The sequence below is a fragment of the Oncorhynchus kisutch genome, linkage group LG14 (assembly GCF_002021735.2).
Source record: "Oncorhynchus kisutch isolate 150728-3 linkage group LG14, Okis_V2, whole genome shotgun sequence".
Classification (NCBI taxonomy): domain Eukaryota; kingdom Metazoa; phylum Chordata; class Actinopteri; order Salmoniformes; family Salmonidae; genus Oncorhynchus; species Oncorhynchus kisutch.
The window spans coordinates 52,518,478-52,542,520 of NC_034187.2; positions in this window are offsets into that span (position 1 = coordinate 52,518,478).

The window sequence follows — 24,043 nt, forward strand, 5'->3', positions numbered from 1 at the left end:
TGAAGGGTCCTGTCACTGGATAGGTCCAGGAGGGAGTCCTCTAGCTCCGATGACAGGTTGCTGCCAGCGGTGGTGGCAATGAACGCTTGTTTAATCCAGAAGTGTTTTTTTTGTCTCTCCTCTTTAAAGTGACTCCTGAAATGTCCAATAAATCCTCGGATGTGATGAATGATCATTGCTTTTGTGCTCAGATGCCATTACCCTGCAATTTGTATTGCTATTTGAAGCACGCTACTAAGCTCATTTATCAAGAGCCTTGGAAGCAAGAGCTTCAGTGACTATTAGGTGTGGTGCAACGGCTTGTACCTTTGCCTTCAGACCCTTATGTTCCCCATCACAGTACCAGGCCCATCTGTGCCCACGCCCACCTGTGCCCACACCCACCTGTGCCCACGCCCACCCGTGCCCACGCCCACACACGGGAGTTAAAGTAAAAAGTGAATTTAAAAAGTGAAAATCACAACCATCATTTATTTAACTTGGCAAGTCAGCTAAGAACTAATACTGATTTACAATGATGGCCTACAGGGGAACAGCCTTGTTCAGGGGCAGAACGACAGATTTTTACCTTGGGGATTTAATTCAGTAACCTTTAGGTTACTGGCCGAACACTCTAACCCCTAGGCTACCTGCCGCTTTTAGTGAAAGATTAGCATTTTGTGCATGTATTTAACTGTGTGGTTAATTGGCCACTTCCAGTCCTTTTCAATATTGGAAATAAAACAAAAAAGCCATCATTGTTTTATATTAACAGTATTTTTTCCTTTATATTTGATGTAAAATGACTCTTGTATGAAAATGAACTGGGCTTATATATGCATTAAGGCAAAGTTCTTTTAGAGAATAGAAAGTCTGTTGATTTTTCAATCAACTACCATTTACGCTCTGTTACAACCAAATACATTCTGATATGCATAATAATAGTAAGTCATATCCAAGTTAATCAACACCAGTAGATGACTACATTAGTGGTGCACTAATGACTACATATATGACTACACTACATATATCTCTCTGGTCACCCCCAAAGCCAATTCCTCCTTTGGCCGCCTCTCCTTCCAGTTCTCTGCTGCCAATGACGGGAACGAACTACAAACATCTCTGAAACTGGAAACACTTATCTCCCTCACTAGCTTTAAGCACCAGCTGTCAAAGCAGCTCACAGATTACTGCACCTGTACATAGCCTATCTATAATTTAGCCCAAACAACTACCCCTTACTGTATTTATTTATTTAGCTCCTTCGCATCCCATTATTTCTACTTTGCACATTCTTCCACTGCAAATTTACCATTCCAGTGTTTTACTTGCTATATTGTATTTACTTCGCTACCATGGCATTTTTTTTCCTTTATCTCCCTTATCTCACCTAATTTGCTCACATTATATATAGACTTATTTTTCTACTCTATTATTGACTGTATGTTTGTTTTACTCCATGTGCTTTGTTTTATCTTGGCCAGGTCGCAATTGTAGGTGAGAACTTGTTCTCAACTTGCCAACCTGGTTAAATAAAGGTGAAATAAATCAAATCAAATAAACATTGAATGTACAAAACATTAGAAACACCTTCCTAATATTGAGTTGCACCCACTTTTGCCCTCAGAACAGCCTCAATGCATCGAATATGGCTACAATGTGTCGAAAGCGTTCTACAGTGTTGCTGGTCCATGTTGACTCTGAATGTTTACCACAGTTGTGTCAAGTTGGCTGGATGTCCTTTGGGACCATTCTTGATACACACAGGAAACTGTTGAGCGTGAAAAGCCCAGCAGCGTTGCAGTTCTTGACACACAAACCCGGGGCACCTGGCACCTACATTACTACCATAACCCATTCAAAGGCACTTAAATATTAAATATTTTGTCATTGAAAATAAGAATTTGTTCTTACCTGACTTGCCTACTTAAAAAAATATATACACAATCCATGTCTCAATTGTCTCAAGGCTTAAAAATTCTTCTTTCTAACCCGTGTCCTGTCTATGTCATGGAAAGAGCAGGTGTCCCTAAGGTTTTGTGCACTCAGTGACTACCATATTCCTGTCATTGCTGTTGCCATCTAGTGGTGTTCATTAGTTATTTTATAAATTGATTAAACCTTTATTTAACCAGGAAGGCCTCATTGAGATTTGAAATATCTTTTTCAAGACAGACAACATGAAAAACTACAAGTAATCTAGTAAAAAACATAGAATTCACAAGAGTATAACAAAATTATAAAACAGCAAATTAAGCACCCATCCCGTTAGTGGGGTCAACCACCACTGAATTGCAGAGCGCCAAATTCAAATTAAATTACTAAAAATATAAAATTTTCATGAAATCACAAGTGCATTATAGCAAAACACAGCTTAGCTTGTTAATCCACCTGGCATGTCAGATTTTAATAAAGCTTTTCGGCGAAAGCATACCAAGCGTTTATGTAAGCACATCTCTCTCAGTAGACAAAATATTACAAACAGCTAGCAGCCAAGTAGATTAGTCACGAAAGTCAGAAAAGCAATCAATTTAATCGCTTACCTTTGATGATCTTCGGATGTTTGCACTCACGAGACTCCCAGTTACACAATAAGTGTTCCTTTTGTTCCATAAATTATTTTTATATCCAAAATACCTCCATTTGGTTGGCACGTTATGTTCAGAAATCCACAGGCTCGAGCGTTAACGACATCGCAGATGAAAATTCCAAATAGTATCCGTAATGTTCGTAGAAACATTTCAAACGTTTTTTTATAATCAATCCTCAGGTTGTTTTTACAATATATAATCGATAATATATCAACCGGGAAAGTAGCTTCTTCAATAGTAGAGAGAGAGAAAATGGCTGCACCAAGCTGTTGCGCATAAAAAAAGCTGTTGGCACCCAGCCACACAATGACGAGATGTGATCTTTCTCGCTCATTTTTCAAAATAAAAGCTGGTTGATATCCCTTTAAATGGAGCGAAGGGAGGCTATGGAACATGGAGCTTTCATAATAGAGGCCACTTCCTGGTTTGATTTTCCTCAGGTTTTCGCCTGCAATTTCAGTTCTGTTATACTCACAGACAATATTTTGACAGTGTTTTCTATCATAATCTGACAATTATATGCATATTCTAGATTCTGGGCCTGAGAAATAGGCAGTTTAATATGGGTACGTTTTTCATCCAAACATCAAAATACTGCCCCCTACACTCAAGAGGTTAAAACCTCTCTGGGATAGGCGGGACGCTTGCGTCCCACTTGGCCAATAGCCAGGGAAAATGCAGAGCGCCAAATTCAAATAAAATACTATCAAAATCTAACTTTCATTAAATCACACATGTAAGATACCAAATTCAAGCTACACTTGTTGTGAATCCAGCCAACATGTCAGATTTCAAAAAGGCTTTTCGGCGAAAGCATAAGATGCTGATGATCTGATCTGATGATAGCACAACAGTAAACAAAGAGAGATATTAGCATATTTCAACCCTGCAGGCGCGACACAAAACGCATAAATAAAATATAAATCATGCCTTACCTTTGACGAGCTTCTTTTGTTGGCACTCCAATATGTCCCATAAATATCACAAGTGGTCCTTTTGTTCGATTAATTCCGTCGATATATATCCAAAATGTCAATTTATTTGGCGCATTTGATCCAGAAAAACACAGCTTTCAAATTGCACAACAAAATATCTCAAAAGTTACCTGTAAACTTTGCCAAAACATTTCAAACTACTTTTGTAATACAACTTTAGGTATTTTTAAACATTAATAATCGATCAAATTGAAGACGGGACTATCTGTGTTCAATACAGGAAGACAACAAACTGACGCTACTTTTCGAGTCATGCGCCTCTCTCAAAAAGTACACATAACGTGACACTCATTCAGATGGCCGTACTTCTTCATTACACAAAGGAATAACCTCAACCAATTTCTAAAGACTTATGACATCCAGTGGAAGCGGTAGGAACTGCAAACAAGTCCCTTAGAAACTGGTTTCCCACTGGTTTCCCAATGAAAACTCATTGAATAGACAGTGACCTCAGGGTTTTGCCTGCTACATAAGTTCTGTTATACTCACAGACATGATTCAAACAGTTTTAGAAACTTCAGAGTGTTTTCCATCCAAATCTACTAATAATATGCATATCTTGTATTCTGGGGATGAGTAGTAGGAAGTTGAATTTGGGCACGCTATTTATCCAAAAGTGAAAATGCTGCCCCCTATCCCGAAGAAGTTTTAAGAACAAATTCTTAATTTCAATGACATCCTAGGAACAGTTGGTTAACTGCCTTGTTCGGGGGCAGAACAACCGATTTTTACCTTGTCAGCTCGGGGATTTAATCTTGCAACCTTTCAGTTACAAGTCCAACACTCTAGCCACTAGGCTACCTGCCGCCAAAATAAATCTCAATGCGCCAAGGTAAAGGGTGTCAATTGATCTCAAACACTGAGCGGAAGCATTCATATATAAAATATCCCCATAGTCTAGTAAAGACATAAATGTACCTGATACTAGCCTCCTTCTGGCTTCAAAAGAAAAACAGGTCTTATTCCTAAAATAAAATCCCAACTTCAGCTTCAATTTTTTTGTAAGTTGTTGAATATGCAATTTAAAATAGAGGCCATCATCAATTAAAATTCCAAGATATTTATATGAGGTTACAGTCTCAATCTCATTGCCCTGACAGGTAGTAATAGGTGAAAGATTCAGAGATCTATTTATTGCTTTAGAAAACACCATTAGTTTAGTTTTGTCAGTATAGAGGATAAGCTTCAGTATGGAGGATAACCCTTGACAGGGTTGTTGAACAGCATAAAAAGCAGTTTGCAAGTTTTGGAAAGCTTTTGTGAGACATGAGGCACAACAATAAATAACAGTATCATCAGCATAACAGTGAAGTTTCACATTTTCCACATTTTTGTCTAAATTATTTATATAAATAGTGAATAAGTGGGGACCAAGTGCAGAGCCCTGGGGCACAGCATTACAGACAGACAATTTACCATACATGAGCCCATCAAATTGATTGCACTGAGTTCTATCAGACAGATAGTTAGCAATCTCCGAAAGACCTACACTAGACAATCTCTGCCTCAGTATAGCATGATCAACTGTATCAAAAGCCTTAGAGAGATCAATAAAAAGTGAGACACAGTGCTGTTTTTTGTCAAGGGCTTCAGTGATATCATTTAAAACCTTCATGGCTGCTGTAATTGTGCTATGCTTCTTCCTGAAGCCCGATTGGTACGTTGATAAAATAGAGTTAGTATGTAAAAACTATTTTAGCTGTTCACTCACAAGGGTTTCAAGTATTTTCACCAAGGGAGACAGCTTTGATATTGGCCTATAATTATTTAAAAGAGTTGGATCTCCCCCTTTTAAAAGTGGTCAGACAAATGCTGATTTCCAGATCTTTGGAATTTCATTACATTACAGGGTTAGATTGAACAGATATGTAAGTGGTTCAGCTATGAAATCAGCTGCCAGATTTAAAAAGCAGGGATCAAGATCATGACCTGCAGGCTTTCTCTGATCGGAGGATTTCAGTTTTTTATGTACCTCCTGCACTGAGAATGGCAAAAAGCTAAAAGTTTGACCAGCTCTCGCTGGTTCATATACACAGGGCTGTACAGAGACAGAGGACACTGAATCAAACAGCCTACCAGATGATACAAAGTGCTCATTGAAACAATTCAGCAGTTCATTTGTGTCATATACAGCAACAAAGTCCTTCAATACACATGACGGTAATTCATTAACATGACTGTTTCCAGACATAGACTTAATAGCCTTCCAAAATGTTCAGTGGTAACAGACATAAAATATTCGGACTTGGCCTTCCTGAGAACACTTGTTTCATAACTGTCTAAAAAGAAGCCAATCAGCATCAGAACATGATTTCCTTGCTTAAGCCCAGGCTAGATTATGTTTGTGAATAATACAAAACAACTCAGAAGAAAACCATGGATTATCCCGCCCTTTAACCCTGAACCTGTGGAATGGGGCATGTTTGTTTACTATTTGGAAAAAACCATCATGAAAGAATTCCCAGACAGTTTCCACATCAGGAATAAGATCAATCTTGCTCGAGTCAAAATATAACAAATCATGAAAGAAAGCCTGCCATTAAAACTCTTAATAACCTTGCACGCCTTCTCTTTTTTTTAACAAGAGACCTACTGCAAGCGAATTCTACAAGTCAGTTTCCAGACAATACAAAACAGACATTAAAAACCATTAGACTTTGGTAGAAACATGAGTTCGTACTGTTCACATCATGCCACAAATGGGTTGGGGATTGTTTGAGCTGCCTCTGACAGCCAGGCGGAGAGTGAAGATGAGCAGCTTGTATGCGACACTTACAGAAGGAAAGCTGTAGAAAGAACTCAGGCCAGCCAGAGATAGGGTTACTTTGATAAACTTCAAGTAAAGAAGTGCAAAGAGCGATTTAAAAAAGAAAATGTGTCCGAGTTGAAGACCCGCAATCTTTACACCAGCAAAACAAAATAGTTTGCACAACACAACAAGGAAATTGGGGATTTACTCAACCATAAATGAATAGGTTATTGGTAGGTAGGTTAAAATCTACTAGTCACAGACAAATGACTTGACATTATTGCCATTCTTATTATAACATTCTGCACAAAAACATTTGTAAATAAGTCAAAGCAGACCATCTTAGCCAACAGGGCAGGAGACTAGTCCGTCAGTCCATGCCAATATCCTACAGAGGTATTTCACATTCACTATTGAGACAGACAATATACTAATCCTCCCCTGAAATACTAGGTCAGTAGACTCTCCCATCCTAATGCCGACAGGGGAAAATGTCCAACAAAGGCCCAAGATAGACAGACCCCTGGGACTATGATATCAATGTAGCAAAGTAGGGGGGGCAGCACTAGCGGGGCTTGAACCAGCAACCCTGTGACACTAGTAAACCACCAGCTGACTGTGCCAAAATGAACTTTTTGTCCTGAATACAAAGCATTATGTCTTCATATTTTCAAGCATGGTGGTGGCTGCACCATGTTATGGGTAAGGATAAAAATAAACAGAATACAGCTATACACACAGGAAAAATCCTAAAGGAAAACCTGATTCAGTCTACTTTCAGACAATGGGAAACAATTTTACCTTTCAGCAGGACAGTACCCTAAAAGCCAAATCTACACTGGAGTTGCTTATGAAGACGACAATTGAGTGTTCCTGAGTGGCCTAGTTACTGTTTTACTTAAATTGGTTTGAAAATCTATGGCAAGACTTGAAAATGGCTGTCTAACAACGATCAACAATCAACTTGATAGAGCTTGAAAAAAAATGTAAAAAAATAAATAAAAGGAAGGCCCGATAAATTGCCAAAGACTCCATCCATCCAAGCCAAAGACTGTTCACTCTGCTACCATCAAGCAAACGGTACCAAAGCATCGGTTCTTGGACCAACAGGCTCCAAGATAGATTCTACCCCCAAACCAAATAGTCAAGTACCCAAACCATCTTCACCGATTCTATCTTGCACTGACCCCACACACACTCACTCGAATATATATACAATCCATATACACACTCACTCACACACACTACATTGACACTCTGACACAACCCCCCCCCCCCCCCCCCCCCCCCACACACACACACACATACACACACACACACACACACACACACACACACACACACACACACACACACACACACACACACACACGCAGAACGACACAACACAAAAACTCAGTCTTAGAACAAAGAGTTCCAAATAGGTTCTTTGGCTGTCCCCATAGGAGAACACTTTTTGGTTCCAGGTAGAACACTTTTGGGTTCTACCTGGATCCAAAAGGGTTCTACCTGCAACCAAAAATGGTTCTTCAAAGGGTTCTCCTATGGGACAGCCGAATAACTCTTTAAGGGTCTAGATAGCACACACACACACACACACACACACACTTTTGCACTTATCATTTGTTACTGCTGCTCTGTTCTTCATTTACACTGCCTTCACTTTACCCTGCCTTCATTCGCAAACAAAGCCTCCTTCACTCACGCCGCCAAACTTACCCTAGTAAAACTGACTATCCTACCGATCCTCGACTTCGGCGATGTCATCTACAAAATAGCTTCCAATACTCTACTCAGAAACTGGATGCAGTCTATCACAGTGCCATCCGTTTTGTTACCAAATCACCTTATACCACCAACCACTGCGACCTGTATGCTCTAGTCGGCTGGCCCTTGCTACATATTCGTAGCCAGACCCACTGGCTCCAGGTCATCTATAAGTCTATGCTAGGTAAACCTCCGCCTTATCTCAGTTCACTGGTCACGATAACAACACCCACCCGTAGCACCCGTTCCAGCAGGTAAATCTCACTGATCATCCCCAAAGCCAACACCTCATTTGGCTGCCTTTCCTTCCAGTTCTCTGCTGCCAGTGACTGGAACAAATTGCAAAAATCGCTGAAGTTGGAGACTTATATTTCCCTCAACAACTTTAAACATCAACTATCTGAGCAGCTAACCGATCGCTGCAGCTGTACATAGACCATCTGTAAATAGCCCACCCAATCTACCTACCTCATCCCCATACTGTTTTTATTTTATTTACTTTTCTGCTCTTTTGCACACCAGTATCTCTACTTGCACATCATCATCTGCTTATTTATCACTCCAGTGTTAATCTGCTAAATTGTAATTATTCGCTCCTATGGACTATTTATTGCCTACCTCCTCATGCCTTTTGCACACACTGTATATAGACTTTCTTTTTTCTACTGTGTCATTGACTTGTTTATTGTGTTATTGGCTTGTTTATTGTTTACTCCATGTGTAACTCTGTGTTGTTGTCTGTGTCACACTGCTTTGCTTTATCTTGGCCAGGTCACAGTTGCAAATGAGAACTTGTTCTCAACTAGCCTACCTGGTTAAATAAAGGTGAAATAATAATAATTTAAAAAAAGTAATATCTACCTCAAATACCTTATTATGATTCCAAGAACACAGGATGAGATGTTACTATCCTTTGTGCAATCACTTCCAAGAGTTAATGAACAGTGAGCCTGGTGAGATTTGGGGAGCGCATCGTTAGTAGTGTTCCTTTGGTTCCTAGGGTGTTTCGGCCTTTCACACTATACACCCTCCCCAAAGGCGGCCAGCGACAGGGTGATCAATCCTACGCTTGCGTCCCATTCCCAATTGGTCATAGGAGTTGTCTTGTTGATGATAGCCAACATCCCATGATCTATCCTGATGCCTAGTCACTTTACCCTGTATTCATGTATATATCTACCTCAAATACCTTGTTATTATCTATCCTGATGCCTAGGCACTTTACCCTGCCTTCATGTACATACCTACCTCAAATACCTCATTATTATCTATCCCGATGCCTAGTCACTTTACCCTGCCTTCATTTACATATCTACCTCTAATACCTTATTAGTATCTATCCTGATGCCTAGTCACTTTACCCTGCCTTCATGTAATATCTACCTCAAATACCTTATTATTATCTATCCTGATGCCTAGTCACTTTACCCTGCCTTCATGTACATATCTACCACAAATACCTTATTATTATCTATCCTGATGCCTAGTCACTTTACCCTGCCTTCATGTACATATCTACCTCAAATACCTTATTATTATGATCTATCCTGATGCCTAGTCACTTTACCCTGCCTTCATGTACATATCAACTTCAAATATCGTATTATTATCTATCCTGATGCCTAGTCACTTTACCCTGCCTTCATGTACATATCTACCTCAAATATCTTATTATTATCTATCCTAATGCCTAGTCACTTTACCCTGCCTTCATGTACATAACTACCTCAAATATCTTATTATTTTCTATTCTAATGCCTAGTCACTTTACCCTGCCTTCATGTACATATCTACCTCAAATATCTTATTATTTTCTATCCTAATTCCAAGTCATTTTACCCTGCCTTCATGTACATATCTACCTCAAATATCTTATTATTTTCTATCCTAATTCCAAGTCATTTTACCCTGCCTTCATGTACATATCTACCTCAAATATCTTATTATTTTCTATCCTAATGCCTAGTCACTTTACCCTGCCTTCATGTACATATCTACCTCAAATACCTTATTATTATCTATCCTGATGCCTAGTCACTTTACCCTGCCTTCATGTACATATCTACCTCAAATACCTTATTATTATTATCTATCCTGATGCCTAGTCACTTTACCCTGCCTTCATGTACATATCTACCTCAAATATCTTATTATTTTCTATCCTAATGCCTAGTCACTTTACCCTGCCTTCATGTACATAACTACCTCAAATATCTTATTATTTTCTATCCTAATGCCTAGTCACTTTACCCTGCCTTCATGTACATATCTACCACAAATACCTTATTATTATCTATCCTGATGCCTAGTCACTTTACCCTGCCTTCATGTACATATCTACCTCAAATACCTTATTATTATTATCTATCCTGATGCCTAGTCACTTTACCCTGCCTTCATGTACATATCTACCTCAAATATCTTATTATTTTCTATCCTAATGCCTAGTCACTTTACCCTGCCTTCATGTACATAACTACCTCAAATATCTTATTATTTTCTATTCTAATGCCTAGTCACTTTATCCTGCCTTCATGAACATACAGTGCATTCGTAAAGTATTCAGACCCCTCGACTTTTTCCACATTTGTTACGTTACAGCGTATTCTAAAATGTATTAAATTGTTTCCCCCCCTCACCCCCCCCTATCCTATGATGACAAAGCAAAGTTTTTTTTAGAAATGTTTGCTAGTTAATAAATAATAATAAACAAATATCACATATCACATGTATTCAGACCCTTTACTCAGTACTTTGTTGAAGCACCTTTGGAAGCAATTACAGCCTCAAGTCTTCTTGGGTATGATGCTTGTTTGGCACACCTGTATTTGGGGATTTTCTCCCATTCTTCTCTGCAGATCCACTCAAGTTCTGTCAGGTTGGATGGGGAGTGTCACTGCACAGCGATTTTCAGGTCTCTCCAGAGATGTTAGATCAGGTTCACGTCTGGGCTCAGGCTGGGCCACTCAAGGACATTCAGAGACCTGTCCCAAAGCCACTCCTGCATTGTGTTGGCTGCGTGCTTAGAATTGTTGTCCTGTTGGAAGGTGAACCTTCGCCCCTGTCTGAGATCCTGAGTTTTCTGGAGCAGGTTTTCATCAAGGATCTGTCTGTTCTTTGCTCCGTTCATCTTTCCCTAGATCCTGACTAGTCTCCCAGTCCCTGCCGCTGAAAAACATCCCCACAGCATGATGCGGCCACCACCAGGCTTCACAATAGGGATGGTGCCAGGTTTCCTCCAGACATGACGCTTGGCATTCAGGCCCGGCAGATGTGAGGCCGGTTGGACATACTGCCAAATACTCAAAAACGACGTTGGAGGTGGCTCATGGTAGGGAAATGAACAACAGCTCTGGTGGACATTCCTGCAGTCAGCATGCCAATTGCACGCTCAATCAAAACTTGAGACATCTGTGGCATTGTGTTGTGTGAGAAAACTGCATATTTTAACGTGGCCTTTTATTGTTCCCAGCACAAGGTGCATCTGTGTAATGATCATGCTGTTTAATCAGCTTCTTGATATGCCACACCTGTCAGGTGGATGGATTATCTTGGCAAATGAGAAATGCTCACTAACAGGGATGTAAATAAATGTGTGCAGAAAATTTGAGAGTAATAAGAATATTGTACAAATGGAACATTTCTGGAATTTTTTATTTCAGAAACTGAGACATGGAACCAACACGTTGCGTTTATATTTTTGTTCAGTGAACATAAAACCAACAGTGTTCCCACACCTCACAAGCTACAGACAACAGGATCTTGAATACAAGACATGCGTCAATGTATTGCGCAAGATTTTCCTAACTCAGGAGCTCATGCTTTCTGAGGATGTAACAGTGAGAATAGCTATTGGGCTTTCTATAAAGCACTTTGAGAGCCTGTTTGTAGACAAACTGAATGGGTTTTAATGTTGTACAGCAAGCTTGGGCCCAACTAGTCAAGCAGTGTGTTAAGTGGGGGAGTATCATATCATTGAAGCTCAGTTTATTCCTGTGGTGATGTTATTGTGTGTGTAACAGCCTAATCAGTTTTTAAGTGAAGCATGAGGTTGTCTTTGGATGAGGGGCTTCTCCTTTGTAATATGTGGTCTTGTAAAGAGGTGTTGCTCAGGGCGTGTGTCTTTGTCAGCCATCACACCTCGTTATCTGCGGCCACGCCAGGGTCTCTGTCAGGTCCAGAGCATTTCATAATCAGCCGCACGCTTTTCATCCTTCGTGTCCACGCGCAGCACATATACACTGCTCAAAAAAATAAAGGGAACACTAAAATAACACATCCTAGATCTGAATGAATGAAATATAATATATATGAAATATTCTTTTTTCTTTACATAGTTGAATGTGCTGACAACAAAATCACACAAACATTATCAATGGAAATCAAATGTATCAACCCATGGAGGTCTGGATTTGGAGTCACACTCAAAATTAAAGTGGAAAACCACACTACAGGCTGATCCAACTTTAATGTAATGTCCTTAAAACAAGTCAAAATGAGGCTCAGTAGTGTGTGTGGCCTCCACGTGCCTGTATGACCTCCCTACAACACCTGGGCATGCTCCTGATGAGGTGGCAGATGGTCTCCTGAGGGATCTCCTCCCAGACCTGGACTAAAGCATCCTAAAACTCCTGGACATTCTGTGGTGCAACGTGGCGTTGGTGAATGGAGCGAGACATGATGTCCCAGATGTGCTTAATTGGATTCAGGTCTGGGGAACGGGCGGGCCAGTCCATAGCATCAATGCCTTCCTCTTGCAGGAACTGCTGACACACTCCAGCCACATGAGGTCTAGCATTGTCTTGCATTAGGAGGAACCCAGGGCCAACCGCACCAGCATATGGTCTCACAAGGGGTCTGAGGATCTCATCTCGGTACCTAATGGCAGTCAGGCTACCTCTGGCGAGCACATGGAGGGCTGTGCGGCCCCCCAAAGAAATGCCACCCCACACCATGACTGACCCACCGCGAAACCGGTCATGCTGGAGGATGTTGCAGGCAGCATAATGTTCTCCACTGCGTCTCCAGACTCTGTCACGTCTGTCACATGTGCTCAGTGTGAACCTGCTTTCATCTGTGAAGAGCACAGTGCGCCAGTGGTGAATTTGCCAATCTTGGTGTTCTCTGGCAAATGCCAAACATCCTGCACGGTGTTGGGCTGTAAGCACAACCCCCACCTGTGGACGTCGGGCCCTCATACCACCCTCATGGAGTCTGTTTCTGACCGTTTGAGCAGACACATGCACATTTGTGGCCTGCTGGAGGTCATTTTGCAGGGCTCTGGCAGTGCTCCTCCTGCTCCTCTTGCACAAAGGCGGAGGTAGCGGTCCTGCTGCTGGGTTGTTGCCCTCCTACGGCCTCCTCCACGTCTCCTGATGTACTGGCCTGTCTCCTGGTAGCGCCTCCATGCTCTGGACACTACGCTGACAGACACAGCAAACCTTCTTGCCACAGCTCGCATTGATGTGCCATCCTGGATGAGCTGCACTACCTGAGCCACTTGTGTGGGTTGTAGACTCCGTCTCATGCTACCACTAGAGTGAAAGCACCGCCAGCATTCAAAAATGACCAAAACATCAGCCAGGAAGCATAGGAACTGAGAATTGGTCTGTAGTCACCCCCTGCAGAACCACTCCTTTATTGGGGGTGTCTTGCTAATTGCCTATAATTTCCACCTGTTGTCTATTCCATTTGTCAATCAGTGTTGCTTCCCAAGTGGGCAGTTTGATTTCACAGAAGTGTGATTGACTTGGAGTTACATTGTGTTGTTTAAGTGTTCCCTTTATTTTTTTGAGCAGTGTATTATTTTTATTGAGTTGGAGGGAGCCATATAGTTCAACACATAATCCATTATTTTTGTATCAACATCGATGTGTAATAGATTTTGAAATGTACAGTCACTTGAACGTTTCCACCTAACAACATTGACGTTTTCATTGTTTCATGCTTCATGTATCATATTCAGTGAAAAGCAAAGAAAACAGACAACACCCCCCCCTCCCCCCTCCCCATACCAGTCAATTCATGCTTTGTAATGTAAAGAATATCTTGGATATAATAAGTCATAATTAGATTAAACAAACAAAGGAAGGCCCTTCCCAGCTAAAATCCAGCAATGTGTCACAGCGGAGCCCTAAAACTTGACTCAAGGTCATTATAGAGGGGCAGCCCAGGGTCTGATTTGGACTTCGCTAGCATTGGAAAGAGTAGCCACGCCTCACCTCGCTCACGCACCATTCTAAAACAGCTGTCATTTCCACTACCACAAACCATCTGTCATGATGAACATATATTGAGTTCTTCAAGATGGAGGGGGGTATTTTGGGTCCCTAACCTCACCTCTGTTTATACGTGAGTTCCTTTCCATTTATTTAGCTTAAACCAAACAGGAGTTTTTTTTACTCCTAGCTGATGCAACCCAACATTGCTCTAGCGCAACATTCTTGTGGGTTTTCTCCCCATAGCCAGACAGGAATATATATTACTCTTAAAAACCAATAGCAACCAATAGCAACCATTTTCTTTGCAAAAGTAAAGAATGTAAGATTGAGGATCATTGACCTTTTGGTGTTTTCAGACCAGTTCACAGGCAGTCATCGGTGTCGCAATAGCATCTTGGATTTTTAAAATAACATTGTTTATTTCATGAGGGGTGCAGATTTATTTTACAAATGGTACAGGTCCAACACAAGTGTAACAAATCTCTGAAGTACATAAAGTTGATATGGATCATGTCCCCCCCCCCCCCCCCCCTTAAAAAATGGCTTTGCACATTTGGAGGAAAACAATGATTCTTTCAATTTCGAAGAAAGAGCCATTGACCAAAAATGCATGACCTAACACCTAATCTTGACAATTCTACAGAGACCACCGGGAAGGTTTTGGATTTCAGAGTCTGCTACAATGAACAAGGGAATGACTTGGAATTGTGTGCATCGATGTCAATACTTGATGTAGCGATTTTCAGTAGACTTGCACGTTATGAATTTTATGACCAGAGTTAGTTTCCAGGGCTCGATTAACCCTTGTCAAACCTGTAACTGATCCATTTTGGGACATCTGTTTTGATAGTCCCGTTGAAGAACCGTAGAGAAGGAGATAAAGGAATGTGTCTGGTCATGGAAAACTGTGCCCAAAAAGACTGAAGACCGGTAGCAATGGCGCTCTTGGTAAAATCCATCAAAAAGTAAGGACCAAGGCTCTTTTCATATAATTAATTAAAATGCCTTTATTTGTCTGACATGTTCAATGAAACAAAGATTTACCTTTGAATGTATATTATTGTTTACTGGGTGATGTCCAATGACTATTGACTATTAACTATTCTGTAACCACACCCTCTTCAATCAGGGTTGATGGGAAAATGCTTTGTTCAAAAGAAGACCGTGTATTATCATATCTTTGTACTCCCTGATGAAGGCCATGCAGACGAAATGCGACAGAGTTGTAACATTTTTGTTCCATTCAATACACCATACAAAGAAAAGCATTGTAATTAATCATATGAAGAGTGCCTATGTCCTTTCTTTTATTGTCGGTTCAACTGTATCAGCTGCATAGTCTGCTACTCTGTCCCAGATGCTAATATATGCATATTATTATTAGTATTGGATAGAAATCCCTCTGAAGTTTCTAAAACTGTTTGAATGATGTCTGTGAGTATAACAGAACTCATATGGCAGGCAAAAACCTGAGAAAAATCCAACCAGGAAGTGGGAAATTTGTTTGGTTTGTAGTTTTTCAACTCTTTGCCATTCCAATATAGAGTGTAAATGGGGTCATATTGCACTTCCTAAGGCTTCCACTAGATGTCAACAGTCTTTAGAACTTTGTTTGAGGATTCTACTGTGAAGTGGGGCGAATGAGAGGGGATTGAGCCAGGTGTCTGGCAGAGTGCCACAGGCTCGTGGCGTTCGGTCACGAGAGAGTTAGCTCTCGTTCCATTGCTTTTCTACAGACATAGGAATTATCCGGTTGGAACATTATTGAAGATTCATGATAAAAACATCCTAAAGATTGATTCCATATTTAGTTTGACAAGTTTCTACGGTCTGTAACGGAAATTTTAGAACTTTTTCTTCTGACGTTCGGCTGGACCTGAACGCGCTTTTGGATTTGTTTACCAAACGCCCTAAAAAAAGAAGCTATTTGGAAATAAATGATAAACTTTATCGAACAAATCAAACATTTATTGTGGAACTGGGATTCCTGGGAGTGCATTCTGATGAAGATCATCAAAGGTAAGTGAATATTTATAATGCTATTTCTGACTAATGTTGACTACACAATATGGCGGATATCTTTTTGGCTGCTTTTTGTCTGAACACTGTACTCAGATTATTGCATGGTTTGCTTTTTCCGTAAAGTTCTTTTGAAATCTGACATAGCGGTTGCATTAAGGAGAAGTATTTCTCTAATTCCATGTATAACACTTGTATTTTCATCAACATTTATGATGAGTATTTCTGTAAATTGATGTGGCACTCTGCAATATCACCGCATGTTTTAGAACTACTGAACATAACGCGCCAATGTAAAATGATTTTTTAAATATAAATATGCACTTTAGCGAACAAAACATACATGTATTGTGTAACATGAAGTCCTATGAGTGTCATCTGATGAAGATCATCAAAGGTTAGTGATTCATTTGATCTATTTGTGCTTATTTGTGACTCCTCTCTTTGGCTGGAAAAATGGCTGGGTTTTTCTGTGACTTGGTGGTGACCTAAGATAATCATTTGTGGAGCTTTCGCTGTGAAGCATTTTTTAAATCAGACACTGTGGCAGGATTAATGAGAATTTTATCTTTAAAATCTTTTATCTTTTAATTACGAGATTTTTGTTGTTTTGAATTTGGCGCCCTGCATTTTCACTGGCTGTTGGTGAGGTGGTACGCTACCGTCCCACATATCCCAGAGAGTTAAGGACCCCTTGGGGTTGATCCTAGACATTGTTATGCGGTAGTTGTTATTCAATTGGAATTTTATGGACACACGTTGGATGCACATGGCGCTGAACAAGCTGTTTTTTATCGTTTACAAATAATGTGGATTAATATTTGACAGATGACCATTTCCCTCTGTTTTTTTTCAGTGGTAAATCAGCTGCCATTGGTTAAGTAAATGTAGTCTTCTGATGTAACCATATTAACCAACTTCGGTAAATCAGATAACACAGCAACAATGCAAATGCGTCTGCACGTTAGCATGTAAATACAAGGCCCCCTTTCATTGTTGTCACTACTTCCTGCGAAGTCGTCCCTCTCCTTGTTCGGGTGACGTTCGCGGTCGATGTCACCAGTCTTCTAGCCATCGCCGATCCACCTTTCATTTTTCCATTTGTTTTGTCTTGTCTTCCCACACACCTGGTTTCAATCCCATCAATTACGCGTTGTGTATTTAACCCTCTGTTCCCCACATGTCCTTGTCCGGTATTGATTATTGTAAGTGCTTGTGCACGTTATGTCTGTTTTTTTTGTCCCATTGTAAATATGGGTTTTGTTCACTGTGATTTTTATAATTAAACTGCGCTGTTGTAACACAACCTTTGATCTCCTGCGCCTGACTTCTCTAACGTGAGTACACACACCTTACAATTGTTTAAAGCAAAATTTGATTTCCCCCAAGAAAGTAAACAGCTGTTATTCACACCCTTCATCCACGAAGGCACCCAACTGTTGTCTCCAACTGGCTAGCATGCAAGACCTGGCTCAAGTTCTCCAAGGTTATTCAGACTGATTCATCTTACCATTAGTCAGGGTGCTAGAGCTCCATACATCCTTTGTCTATCTTTGATTTTGTTTTTATGTATACACAGAGGAACACACAACATTTCCCCATTGGGATAATGAATTCATCATCTTAACTTCATTTCACCACATGATTGATTCAACAGTAATGAATTTAACTCTTACACCAAATGTATACTCTTAGAAAAATGGTTTATCGGGCTGACCCTGTAGTAGAAACCTTTTTTGTTTCCAGGTAGAACCCTTTTTGGAAACCTTAAAGTACCAAAAAGGGTTTGAACCTGGAACCGATAAGGGTTCTTCAGGGAAAACCGTAGAACGTACTGGTGAACACATCATTTATGTAGGCCTAGGTTATTCGTAAGCAGGTAACAACAGCCAGTGGCTACATTTGTTTTGACAGTTATGACAGCAAAGTACTCTAAACTTCTGTAACCATCTCAAAATAAATGTGCTTTCCAAACCCCAGTGGCTCTTAGTATTCTGAACATCATAACTTTTCAGTTTTTTTTCCTTCAAGGAAATATCCATTCTAATACTCTTCTAAATCTAAGTCGGAAGTTAGCAGGACTTTTTACATCTAAAAAGTTAATGAGGAGGCCAAAGGACACATTCTGTTTTCATAAAGACACAAGCATGTCCGCTTTCCCCTTAGTTTTCATATTCTCCGTGTGAGTAGGTGGTCTCAGGGGGTTGAGATGGCTCTTTTGTGTTGACACTGCAGGTACTGTCTTTCCTCTTATCAGATTTGGCCTGCACCCAGCACCGTCTGCAGCCCAGGCCCCCCTTCAGCAAACAGGAAATGATCTGTCTTCAGCACAGCCAACAGGCCATGGAGGCAGGAGGTGGGGAGGGCTTAGGAGGGGCCTAGAGTCAGACTTAACTTCAACTAACATCCTGAACATGTGAGCCCCTAGTTGGACTTCTGTCTACTTCTGAAGACATCAACATCCTATTTTTGCAATGGAAAAGCAGAACGAAGAAAATATCAAGACACTATTGGTGTGAAGTATGCCACCGGCGCTGCCGACCCTAATGCTCCTGTTCATTGTGTTTCTGGACCCCCCCCTCCCCACCCTAGCCCCTGTGTTGAGGACATTCCAGTAAGGGCTGTCAGGTCAGCGCAGGAGCTGAGGGATAAGCAGCAGTTTGCAGGCAGACGTAATTTGTTTAACCTCTGATTAGGCCCCAGGAATGTCTACTATGAAGATACACCAGAGGGCCCGACAGCATCGTTTGACACCTCTGCCATCTGTCATTGCAGACAGCAGCGCATAGAGGGGCCGAGTTGAGTTGAAGACAAAGGCAGCTGCCCCGCACCTATGGGTCCTCATAATCTAAGCACCATTTGCCTAAACGTCCTGTAGGAGGACTCGCTCATGTCTCTCTCCTCCGTGTTTCTTCTCTATTTGACATGGTGTGGAAGACCAAGGTACGGTCATAAGAGAGAATGTCAAATTGCCTCTTTTTGTAGAAATGTAGGACCCTACTGCGCAAACACTGGTTTAAACAAAGTTGTTTCAATGTAATTTGTCAACGTATTGTGCCATGGAATCAACGTGAAAATACATTGGATTTGAAAAAAGTAATCAACCTGTACTGTTTCCATCTCATTTCAACCAACGTTGTAAATATTCAAATTAGGGTAAAACTTTAATTTAAATACTTTGACTTAATCTGACTAACACATTGTTACATCAATCAAATTTCAACATAATCCTCAGAACTATGTATACATTTAAATTGTGTTTGAAAATTCTGCGTAAAAACATAATTTAAAAAAATGTATTCTACCTTTTTATTATAGCCTGAATTCAAAATGGATTAAATAAATACAAAGTCAATACTGTGTAGTAGAACCTTTAGCGGTGGTTACAGCTTTTGAGTCATCTTGGGCATGTCTGTATCAGCTTTGCACATCTGGATTTGTGGATTTAAAAAAAATCATTCTTCCTTGCAGATTTGATCAAGCTCTTAAGTTAGATGTGGAGCGATGGTGTACAGCAGTCTTTCCACAGATTTTAAATGCGATTTATATCTAGGCTTTGGCTTGGCCACTCAACGATTTTCTTGTTCTGAAGCCATTCCAGCCTTGCTTTGGCTGTATGCTTGGGGTCATTGTGTCCTGTTTGAACGTAAATCTTCATCCCAGTATAAGGTTGTGTGCACTCTGAAGCAGGATCTCATCAAGGATTTGCCTGTATTTTGCGCCATTCATTTCCCCCTCTCTCCTTACCAGTCTCCCAGACCCCGCTGCTGAAAAGCATCCCCATAGCATGATGCTGTCACCACTGTGCTTCATGGTAGGGAGGATGTTAGACAGGTGATGACCTGTGCCTGGTTTTCTCCCTACATAGCGCTTTGCATTCAGGCCAAAGAGTCAGACCACATAATATTTTGCCTATGCTCTCAGTCTTTCACATGCCTTTTTGCAAATAGGTGTGCTCGCATGTGCCTTTTTCTCAGGAGTGGCTTCTGTCTGTCCACTCTCCCATGAAGCCCAGATTGGTGAAGTGCCATGGAACTATGTAGTTTTGTCAGAGTGGTCATTGGCTTCTTGGTCACCTCCCTGAGCAAGGTCCTTCTTGCCCGGTTGCACAGTTTGGTTGGAAGGCCAACTCTAGGCAGAGGCTGGATAGTTAAATCTTTTTTTAAAACATTTCCCAATGATGGAGAACACTGTGCTCTTTAAATCTTTCAACACTCTAGAAATGGTTTATTATCCTTCCCCAGATATGCCTCATCACAATTCTATCTCGGAGATCTACGGACGGTTCCTTGAACTTCCTGGTATAGTTTCTGCTCTAACGTGCACTGTCAACTGTGGGATATTATATCAAACAGGTGTGTTTCTTTCTAAATCCTGTTCAAACAATGTAATTGACAACAGTTGGACTCTAATCAAGTTGTATCTCAAGGATGATCAAAGGAAATTGAATGCATCTGAGCTCAATTTAGAGCATCATAGCAAGGAGGTGTGAATACTTTTGTAAATTATATATTTCTGTATTTAATTTTCCATAAGTTTGCTAAAATGTCCACAAAAAAAATTCGCTTTGGGATTATGGGGTGTAGTCGTAGTGAAGAGAATCTGCACTGCAGAGCTTACTTACCTAATCCTCTTCGTGCCTTGAGGCAAAAAGGCTTCCACAAGAAAGTGCCTCTTTATCTGGTCTGCAGCCTTCTTGGTGAATGTTCCCCAGGTCAGGCCACACTCCATCTCCTTCTCTATGTCGCTTTCTAGCATTCTAGCTTCCTCTTTCCATCAGGTTCCCAGCCTAGGGCAATATCAGGGGGGTGTTTGAGAACTGATTTTGCTTTTGGGTCCTAAAGCCTAATGTGTCTCTACCTGACAATGAATGGGCGATATAAACCAAATAGAAACTGATAATTGTGCACAACTTCAACATTTGAATGAACTGAATGATGAGGATGAAGAATGTGATGGAATTTATAATAATAGTGTAGGAATTGCTATTCCTCTGTCCTGCAGTCACACCTGAAAAAATACACTTATTTTTTGGTTTCTGCTTGGTCAGAAGAAGCTGTAACTGGACTGTAGCATATTACTTACTAAAACTGTTGTTACACTAAGGTTTTGATTCTAAGAGAAACAAAAATGTTCAATTATATTCCATGATATTCTTAAGATATATGTGTTGACTGAATATAAGCAAGTCTGCTAAATAATCAAGTTGATGGCGCAGTCATATAGCCTCGGCACCTACATAAAGCTGAGTGACTCACTCATTCATAACTTTGGATCAAAATAAAGTACCAACATTCTTTCTGATAGTCTTTAATGAATAAAGAAATGTTTTGGTTATCCTTACCTGGATGCCATGTATTATAGTCTATAAAATGAAAAATATTACCACCGTCTCATGTGCATATCATTTTCTTTTCATAATGCATCCTTATTTACAAATCGATTATTATTATTATTATTATTAGATATTCTCACAGAGCAGATTTGCCCTAATGAAAAATGCCCCTTAGATACTGTATGTATTCGGAGGGCAGAAATGATTAAATATGAAAACTTCTTAGGGATAGCCCCCTTTTTTTTCAATTTTTACCTAAAATGACATACCAAATCTAACTGCCTGTAGCTCAGGCCCTGAAGCAAAGATATGCATATTCTTGGTACCATTTGAAAGGAAAAAACTTTTTCTGTTTGTGGAAATGTGAATTGAATGTAGAAGAATATAACACAATAGATCTGGTAGAAGAAAATACAAAGAAAAAAACCATTTTTTTCTACCACCATCTTTGAAATGCAAGAGAAAGGTCCCAGTTATAGCCATCACTCTGGTTGTAATTACGATGATGTCCACAAGATGGCAGCAGTAGACGTGCAAAGTTTCAGACGTATAACTTGAAGTATGAGCGAACTACATGACATTTAGTGTGAAGTCACCCAGGTACATTTGGAAACATTTGTATTCATATAAAAATTTTCTGCAAGAATATCGTCAAATCTGTATACTATGGCTTGGATTGAGCTTTTCCAGTATTAGTAGCTATAATGTAAGTTCAACATTTGCAAAAACAACCCGTTTTCATAACTTCATAACTCTGAATATTCTTATCATTTTTGTCCAAAAGGAAAAGGCATGCTGTCGTAAAAGGTTAGCACCTACATTAGCACCTACATCACCTGCGATATATACAGGGTTATACTCCCATAAAGCCCAGCTCATTGGCTATCTAGCTAGCTTTGTTTGACCCCGATTGGTGTTTATTTGACAAAGATACAGTCGATCAAATGAAGACCGGCCGCGTCATCGGCGTGCCATGAAGGCGTCACTCTGACCAAATTTGGTGTCCTCTAGGATATACTACACCCCTAATGATATAGTGAAGTCTGGTTACGTTCTAGGATCTCTGAGGAATATATACGAATGTGATTTGACAGGTTGAAACAATGTTTAGGGTTAGATTTTCACAGATTCCTTTCTTTGCAAATTGAACAAGTGGAAATACAAAATCGATTGTACATGCTATATGGACCTTTTTAGCATATGAAAAAAAAAATTCTCACCAAACCACACTTCATGTTATCTCTGAGACCCTTTCGATGATAAACCAGAGCAATATTTCAGAATGTAAGTACACATTTCACCTTCAGAGGTGAATTTATCAAACCTATCGCGGTGAAAAAAGTGTTTTGTTGTCAGGAGCTCTCCTCGAACAATAGCATGGCATTTTTTCGCAGTAATAGCTACTGTAAATTGGACAGTGCAGTTATATTAACAAGAATTGAAGATTTCAGCCGATATAAGACACATATATGTACCGACATTTGTTGTTGATTTACAACTGTCCCGATTTTACCACTCACTAAAGGCGTCAGTCATACAAAAGTTATACTTAAATCCGAACTGGATTTAAGGAAAAATTACATGAAAAGTTCACATTTGTACATGCCAAACTAAAAGTAATTGGAAAGGTAGATACAAATGATTTGTGACGTTGTGGTTACAATAAAGAATGTTAACAAGATGTAAACAAGATGTGTTTTATTTACAGCAGTGATGGAAAGCTGGAAGAATTTTTGGAAACAGGTTTTCAAACACTTGTTTTTCACAACTGTACTGTAGTTGTCACAATCGTCTAATGAATTAACGGACCAAGGCGCAGCGAACATATAGTTCCACATGTTTAATAAAAATTAAACTCACAAAAACAAAGAATAAACAATACGTGAAGCTCAAGCAGTGCTCACAGGCAACTACACAGAAACAAGATCCCCACAAAAACCAGCGGGGAAATGGCTGCCTAAATATGATCCCCAATCAGAGACAACGATAAACAGCTGCCTCTGATTGGGAACAATACCAGGCCAACATAGAAATAAATGCACTAGATCACCCACCCTAGTCACACCCCGACCAACCAAAATAGAGAATAAAAAGGCTCTCTATGGTCAGGGCGTGACAGTAGTACTGTAGTACTGTAGCCGATCATGCAAACAATGTTTCCTATTAGCAGGACATTAGACTCTTCATAGCCTGGTGACTGTAGGTGTGAAAATCCCCCAATTTGCAATGTATTCGATGCTTAAGTACTCTAAAGTGTTAGATTTCTAACTCAAGACCTCATGCAACCGCAAAATGTTGGAAAACCATATGGATTGCGAAATAGTTGGGAAGAGATTCCATGGCACATGGTTTATGAATTGACACGCAACTCTTCATAGCCTGGTGAC